Genomic DNA, 9,169 nt, shown 5'->3' with positions numbered 1-9,169 from the left:
TTGTTAAGGGAAGACATATTGGGATTTTTGGAAGAGAAACTCAGTAGATATTTCTAAATGTTTATTATGGATAAGCCACCTTTGGAGATTAATAGTGAAGAAGTGCTCCATGACTTAATGGACATACTCATAATTGTCTTCATGATTTCATTACAGGTCTTGTTCTCCTGAGTTCTCATCTCTGAAACAGGTATTGTAGAAAAGTAAATGGAACACAGTAACAACGTAACAGAATTTGTCCTCCTGGGACTCACTCAGGATCCAGAGGGCCAAAAAGTGTTATTTATCATGTTTTTGCTCATCTACATTGTCACGATGGTGGGCAACCTGCTCATTGTCATGACCATTATTGTCAGCCCCTCCCTGTACTCCCCCATGTACTTCTTTCTTGCCTATCTGTCACTCATGGATGCTATTTATTCCACTGCCATTTCCCCCAAAATGATTCTAGACTTACTCTGTGGTAAAAAGACTATTTCTTTCCCAGCTTGCATGGGCCAGCTGTTTATAGAGCACTTATTTGGTGGTGCTGAGGTCTTTCTTCTGGTGGCAATGGCCTATGACCGCTATGTGGCCATCTGTAAGCCACTGCACTACTTGACCATCATGAATCGACAGGTTTGCATTCTGTTGCTGGTCTTGGCCTGGGTTGGAGGTTTTTTGCACTCTGTGGTTCAACTTCTCTTTGTGTACAGCCTCCTCTTCTGTGGCACCAATGTTATTGATCACTTCATCTGTGATATGTACCCATTACTGGAACTTGCTTGCACCGACACCTATTTTATAGGCCTCACTGTTGTTGCCAATGGTGGAGCCATCTGCATGGTAATTTTTATCCTTCTACTAATCTCCTATGGGGTCATCCTAAGATCCCTGAAGACTCAGTCAGAAAGGGAGGTGCAAAGCCCTGTCTACCTGCAGCTCCCACTTCACAGTGGTTGTCCTCTTCTTTGTTCCCTCTATTTTCATGTATGTTTAGACCTGTTTCCAACTTTCCCGTTGACAATCCTTGACTGTGCTGTATACAGTTATCACTCCCATGTTGAATCCTCTGATATACACCTTGAGAAATTCTGAGATGAAAAATGCTATGGAAAAAATCTGGGGTACAAAGTTAACCACAGGTAGAATAAGAACATGTGTCCACACTGAAAATACCTTAGCTAACTCTAAAGCAACACATAGGCAATAAACTATCACAACGAAAGATTTAGTCAATTCAATGGATTCTCTAGGAATGCTTCTCTTTATTGATGCAAGGGCATCCAAAACGTAGAATAAATTATTCTTTGAGGTTAGAATTAACCTAATAAAGTCATCCTGGAGGCTGAATAAAAGGCATAGGTATTTTTCCTGTTATAAATTAAAATAAAACTAAGCTCACATTGCAGTTTTATTTTTCTAAGTATATACTGAAACAGGACTTAGAATATTTTTTTCTTTAAAAAAGAGAAAAACAAGTTACTTTAGAAAATTTTCTATCATCCAAAATTAATGAGAAAACAATTTGACTAATACTTAGAAGAAATTTCTGAGGCCAAGTGTGTGGTTTTCAAAGTTTACCGTTCATTATTCTATTAGCACAATAGCTTTTTATAGGGGCACAATGCATTTTGTGTTTAAGATTACTTCAGTTCCTCTGGTCAATGTCTATGCATTTGCAATTCTGCATATTTAATTGAGACATCATATTGTGTTCAGTTTGTGATGGTGATCAGTTTTGATAGATGGGCTATGGTCGATGAAGAAAACTCATTCTAATTCTTGATTAGAGGACAGATACTCTTTCACTTTGGATTTTAAAATAACAATATGTTTATAAAAATTTTTTTATAAACATATTTTATATTTTCTTCATTAGTTATTATGTGCATTTTGTTTGATTCTTAAAAGATTAGGTAGAGCTTCTTATTTTATGTCCATGAAATTGAAAACATGGAAAGAAATGTGCTATTTTGCATAAGCAGTATGTTCCCTAAAAGTTGTATTAAACTTAAATACTTTTTATGTAGAGACGTAGTAATGATTTGTTTTGGTTAAAACAAAAGTGTTTTTTCAATATTATGTAAAAATATAAGTTTTTCTCAGTCTACAGCCCATCCAGGAATATCCCAAAACCAGAAAGAAGAAAGAATTTATGAGTATAATATGGATCATTATCTACATTTAACAAGAGTTTACTGTTCTAACTAAAAGAAAGATTTTAGAACTTTTATTATTTTTAAATTTGCTTGCATTTTTTCATGTATATCCAAAAGATTTGCAGCCTTCTACCTAGAATATTATCAATATCATTGAAACTACTTGGTTACACTTCTCTGATGCCATTTCCCCACTTTCCCTCAGATGTAATCCCAAACCTATTTTTGAAATCATATTTAAAAATAGTTTAGTTATGTATGTATGTATCCTGAAAGAATATTGTTTATATTTTCTTATTCCAGTAGTTTCCTTATGCAAAATTTGGGGTTGTCTCACTGGGTAGTAGGAGTAGGTAGGGTAGTGTAGGATCATAACATGTGTGAATAGGGATAGCTTTACTTCTTCCTTTCCAATTTGGATACTGTTATTTCTTTTTCTTGTCTTATTGCTCTAGCTAGGACTTCCAGCACAATGTTAAATAGGAGTGGTGATAAAGGGCCTCCTTGTCTTTTTTGTGTTCTCAGGGGGGACCCTTTCTGTCTCTCTCCATTGAGAAAGATGTTGGCTTTTGGTTTTGTATAGATGCCCTTCATTATGTTGAGGAATTTCTCTACTATCCCTACTTTACTGAGAGTTTTTATCCGGAATAACTGTTGGGCTTTATCATACTCCTTCTCCATGTCAGTTGTGATGATCATGTGATTCTTTTGTTCTATTTATATGATGGATTACATTGATTGATTTTTTAATGTTGAACCATCCTTGCATGAATCCCACTTGGTAAGTAGTCTATTACTTTTTTAATATGATGCTGAATTCTATTGGCTAGAATTTTGTTGAGAATTCATGAGAAATATTGGCCTGTACTTTTATTTTTTAAATTTGTGGGTTTCCTGGCTTTTGTATCAGGGTTATAAAAGCTTTATAGAAAGAATTTGGGAGATTTCCTTCATTTCTGTGCTCTGATATAGTTTAAATAGCACTTGATGTGAGCCATTCTCTGATGTTTGGTAGAATGCTCCAATGAAGCCATATAGGCCAGGGTTTTTATTTATCGGGCTTTTCTTTTTTTTTTTTCTTATTACTCCATTCAATCTCTTCTCTTGTTATGCATTTTTCAGATTTTTTGTCTCAGTTTTTGTTAGTTTAGGTACATAGTGTGTTTCTAGAAATTTGTCCATTTACTCTAGTTCCTCAAATTTGTCAAAGCATGATTTTTCATAGTATTCTGTTATGATCCTCAGTTTTAGTTAGGTCTGTTGTAATGTCTCTCATCTCATCTCGTTTGGGTTATTTGCTTCCTCTCCTGTTTTTTCTTTTGTCAGCTTGTTCAGTGGTTTGTCAAATTTTTTGATCTTTTCAAAGAACCAACTTTAGGTCTTGTCTATTCTGTTTTTTGATATTTAATTTTCTCTGCTCTAATCTTTATTACTTCCTTTCTTTTGTTGCCTGTGCCCTCCATTTGCATTTCCCTATTTGTTTGAGTCATAGAGCTAACATTTTTATTTTGGTGTGTTCTTCTTTTTTGATGTGTACATTTATTGCTATAAATTGACCCCTAAACACTGCCTTTGCTGTGTCTCAAAAGCTTTAATATGATATGTTTACATTCTCATTTGATTCTAGGCATTTTTTGATTCCCCCTTTGATTTCTTCTATTAGCCAGTGGTTTCATGTATTTGATTCTTTTTTCTTGCTCTTCTTGTTGTTGATTTCTACTTCTATGGTGTTGTGATTAGAGAGAATGCTTTGTATTACTTTGATGGTTTGGATTTTATTGAGGGTTGTTTTGTGACCTAAAATGTGGTCTCTCTTGGAGAATGTTTCATGTGCGTTGGAAAAGAATGTACACTTTGCTGCTCTTTGGTGGAGTGTTCTATATATGTCTATGAGGTCAAGTTTTAGAGTTTCTTTTATATATTTTGGAACCCTGTTAGTGAGTGTGTAGATATTTATTAAGGTTATGTGTTCCTGGTTGATTGTCATTTTAATCATTATATAATGTCTTCCCTTGTCTTCTGTGGTCAATTTTGCCTTAAAGACTTTTTTATCTGAGAGTAATATTGCCGCTCCTACTCTTCTTGATTTCTGTTTGCTTGATATATTTTTTCTTTCTTTTAAGTTTTAGTATATTTATGTCTTTGTGTCTAGGATATGTCTTGTAGGCAGCATACTGATGAATCTTTTTTTTTTTTTTTTAATCCACTCTACCACTCTCTGTCTCTTTATGTGTGTATTTAAGGCATTTTCATTCAGTGTGATTATCTATATGTAGGTATGAGCTTTTTGCTGTCATATTGTGCTTTTCTTTTGTGGTGCTGACGTTTTCTTTGTTCCTCTTACTTTCTTGTGCTGAGTTCCTTTTGTTTCTGGATTTTCTTTTCTTTTATTATTATAGATTTTGTGTTTACTGAGTCTTTATTCTTTTTTTTTATTTTGATGGTAGGTTTGTTAACTTTCTTTGTGGTTTCCTTGAAATTTACCCTTACCTTCCTAAGTCTGAATCAGGCATTTATTACTTGATATTGCCTTGGCTTCCTCTCCATCTGAGTTGTATACCTACACCATTTATTCTCATTTTTATTATTTTGACATTATCATCAGTTACTGATTGCTGTTTCTGTTTTCCTTCCTAGGTCTTTAGCTTTGTTTTATTATTGAGGGTTCTTTACCTAGGTTGGTATCTGGCTGATGCTGACCTAGGTCCTAGACTCTGGTTGTCTGATGTTGTTGGTTCTCTAACAGAAGGTCTCTAATATTTCTTGTAAGATTGGTTTGTTTTTAAAAAATTCCTTAATTTTTGTTTGTCTGGAAATATCCTAATTTTACTATTGTATTGGACAGAGAGTTTTTCAGGCTATGTTATTCTTGGCCAGCAGTTTTATTAATTCAAGGTTTTATATATTTCATCTCATCACCTTCTTGCCTGCACATAGTCACACAGGCAAGGTACACTCATCCTCTTCACCAACATCTTATCCCATCGTGGCATCAGCTTCAAGTTCAGGACCTCAACTTCTAAATCCATATCAGGTATGGATGAGCCTCCTTTGGAAGAGCTCATTTCTTACAGCACCTAAATTATTGTTTCTCTCTATTTAAAGATATACAAACTGGAAACATGTTCACTATTCCACACACAGCATACAGTAGGAGGTAATGCAAGATAGCCAAAATAAATGCTATTTTTTAGAAGAGTAGGAAGCAGAAGGCTATGGTGCTTCCTGGAGTCAATTGAATTTCATCAGTTTATTTCAAACATTAGGCCCAACTTTTATTCCTAAAATGAAACCTACTTTGTCATATTAGACTTTTAAGATATATGTCTGTATTTGAATTGCTAAATTATGGTTGATAAATTTTGAGCCTATGTTGATGAATTTTTACAAAATCTTGTAACTCCTTTTTTATCTTTGCATAAGAGTTATGCTGTGTGTAGAAAATGCATTTGAAAGTATTTTAATTTCCTCTCGTCCCAAAAGTATGTTTTGCTGAAAAGCTGAGTAGAATTCATTGATAAAGCTACATGTTAATGTATTTTTTGGGGGAGGTGGGGTGGCAGGCAATGTCTTAAAGAATCAATTCTTTTAAGAGGTATCATGCCAGTCTGATTTTTAATTTTGTGTGTGTGTGTGTGTTCAGAAAATTGTGTTTTTCAAAGATTTTGTCCACTTCTCAGTTGGAAAAAATATTGGCATATATTTGTTTATAATATTCTTTTATTATCTTTTTAGAATATACAGAATCTGCAGTGATGGCCCATTTTTCTCTACCAAATCTGACAGCTTGTTTTCCTCTTTTTTTTTAATTCATTTTGCTAGACACTTATCCACTTTATTAGTCTTATCAAAAACCAACTCCTAGCTTTATGTATATATTTTTTTTATATTTTTAAATTAATTTTTATGTTAAGGGTTTCTCTTTTATATTTACTGTTTCCATTCTGCAGTATCCTGCGGGTTTATCTTGCTCTTTCTTTTCTAGCTTCTTGAGATGGAAGCTAGTTCATTTTTTAATAATCTTTCCTATTTTCTAATATTTGCAGTTAAAGCTATATGTTTCTCTCTAAGCACTATTTAAGCTGCATCAAATAAATTTTTGTATTTTTTTTATTCTGTTACTTTTCAAAATATTTTCTGATTTCCATTGCGATTTCTTCTTTGATCCATAGCTTATTAAGAACTGTGTGGTTAAACTTGGAAATAATTGGGGAGTGTATAGTTCTTTTTTCAATAAAATTTCTAGTTGAATGTTATTATCATCAGACATATTTCTGTATAAACCAAACCAAAACCAAACCCAGTGCTGTCGAGTGGATTCCGACTCTTAGAGACCCTATAGGACAGAGTAAAATTGCCCCATAGAGTTTCCAAGGAGCTCCTGGCAGATTTGAACTCCCAACTCTGGTTAGCAGTGGTAGCACTTAACAAGTGCACCACCAGGGTTTCCCTATTTCTGTATAAGTCCTCTGAAATGTATTGCAACTTACTTTGTTCTAGAATATTGTCTATTTTCGTGAATGTTCCATGAAGACTTTGTGATAAGTAGAATAGTCCCACATATTCTTTCTCCTCTCTGTTGCCACACCATCACCTTACTTTTGTCTTTATTGCTTTAATATAGAGCTTTAGATTCAGATGATCATTACCCAGCATTTTTTTCTGCAAAGTATAACTTCTCCTTTTAGAGCTATTGTAGGAATTTTGCATTCAGCTTTATACCCAGATTTAATGTTGAGATAATTGTGTACATATTGTTCTTGCAGTATAAGTTGTAGTGAATTTTTTTGTCATTTTCTTAAAATGGATTCCAAAATGAAATTTATGTCTACAATTATATTCCAATTTAAAAATATTTATTTCTAGAAATTTCTTCACATTGAAATGTAGGAAATTGTCAATGTAAGCATACTTTTATGGATGTTGGCTAATAAAATTGTATGAAATGTTAAAAAAAAAAAGTTAAGCTAGGTGTTTTGACTTGTAAATAGACACCATCATGTGATTTGTGACAATAGGGATTGATTACACAGGGAAATTAGATAGTGGGGGTACCATCCATGTATGTAACAAATTTCATTGCTGTAAAGACTAAGCAGCCTGAAGGAGAACTAGGATGTACCACAAAAATCCTTCAGCATACATTCTCAAGTGCAATTAACATGGTTTGGGGGCTGCTAGTAAAAAAGATCTAAAAGAACTGTGACATTAACAAGGTAGAGTTTTGATTTTCTGTCTATAAATGAAATACAGAGTAGGTTGACCGAATTTAGTCCCAAATGTGAATTGACTTTGAATTCTTCTACTCAGCAGTTATTAGCTCTTGACCTCCGTGTTATTTCATTTTTTTAAATTTCTTTATTTTGGAGAAAGTATATTGAGCCAAAGATACATCATTTTAACAATTTCTACATGTACATTTCAGTGACATTGGTTACATTCTTCAAATTCTGCTGCCATTCTCGCTAGTTACTTTTTCCACATTATTCCACCACCATTATCTTAAACTAACTGCGGCCTAAGTTTCCCATCCAATTCTTTGAGTTGCCGTTTGTAAATTTGGTCTCACATAGATCATTCTTTAAAAGCGCACAATGCTCAAAGCAGAGGTAATTTACTAAATAAAATAATCTACTTTTTGGTCCAAAGAAGACTTCAGAGGATAGTTTTGGTTTAGGGTTTAAAGTTTAAAGATTATTTCAGGGAAAAAGTTTCTTGTGGTCACATATATAAGCTGAGTTTTTCTGCATCAGCAATGAACATGCTGGAAAGGAAAAAAGAAAAAAATTCTCTTTTACAACAGCATCTAAAAATAAAATTCCTAGGAATAATTTTAGCAGGGAAGTGAAAGGCTTGTACGCAGAAAAGTGTAAAAGAGTACTAAAAGGAAAAATTAAAGACGACTTAAGTATATGAAAGGACATTTTATGTTCACAGTTTGGAAGACTCAATATTGTCAAGATGTCAATACTCCCTAAGGCAATTTAAAAATTCAAGGAAATCCCCCTCAAAATTCCAACAGCCTTCTTTACTGAAATGGAAAAATCAAATCCTAAATGTATATGGAACTTCCAAGGGCTCGTAATTGCCTAAGCAATCTTGAAAAGGAAGGACAGAATAGGAGGACTCTCACCTCCTGAACTCTTGACTTCCATTCTTGTGGCATGATCATGATCACTGGATGGCTGTTGGAGCTCAGGACAACTTGTATGAGATCTAGAAAAGCATCAAGGAGGAAGGGTAAAAGGGAACTTGGCTGAATCATTTCACTTCCTGCTTGTCTCAATGACTTAACTTGTATCTTATAAAAAAAAAAGGCCACCTTAATTTTCAAAGGATACTGGGAAACTTAATTTTTTAAATTTGGAACTATTGCTTTCCTTGGAAATACAAGTTTTAACACTAAGGCAAAGGGGGAGAAAATATAAAGAAGGCAACAAGAATGCTACAATTTCTACAAATTTTCTTTCTCTTTGCCCATTTCCAAGTGATGGAATTTCCTCCTCTCACAGGAACACAATTCCTTGAAACGTTGTGTTAAAAGAAATAGTTGGTAATGTTTTCCTCAGAAAGGGCTGTGTAATAAGATTTAGAATTCCTAGATTTTCAAAGTATTCCTTTAAATATTTAATACTTCTTTTTTTTCTTGTTCAATACAGATTTTACCAATTTGCCTGTCTGAAGCTCTTTCTGTGACAAATTCAAGACTCTTACTGCTAGTGTGATATATTAGTTTCCTAGGGCTGCCATAACAAAATTCTGCAAAGTAGGTGGCTTTAAACAACAGAAAGTTACTCTCAGCTCTGGAGGCAGAGGTTCACCATCAGGGTGTCAGCTGTGTTGATTCCTTCTGATGCTTTGATGGAGTTCTGTTCTACTCCTCTCTCCTACCTCCTAGTAGCTCCAGGAATTCCTGAGTTGCTACTGCAGCATCACATGGCGACCTTCATTTCTCTTTTTTTGTCTCTGTGTACCTTCTCTTTTGGAAATCCTGGTGGCATAATGGTTAAGTACTACGGCTGCTAACC

The 9,169-nt window shown here is 34.1% G+C and overlaps 1 pseudogene; it reads left to right on the top strand.

Annotated features, from left to right (window-relative positions):
- The first annotated feature begins 207 nt into the window (after positions 1–207).
- On the top strand, positions 208–1,192 carry LOC135232083 (olfactory receptor 4A5-like; annotated as a pseudogene).
- Positions 1,193–9,169: the final 7,977 nt, after the last annotated feature.

This window comes from Loxodonta africana, chromosome 7 (assembly GCF_030014295.1).
Source record: "Loxodonta africana isolate mLoxAfr1 chromosome 7, mLoxAfr1.hap2, whole genome shotgun sequence".
NCBI lineage: Eukaryota > Metazoa > Chordata > Mammalia > Proboscidea > Elephantidae > Loxodonta > Loxodonta africana.
The sequence above is the reverse complement of the archived record's forward strand: the minus strand, read 5'-3'. Positions and strand labels throughout refer to the sequence as shown.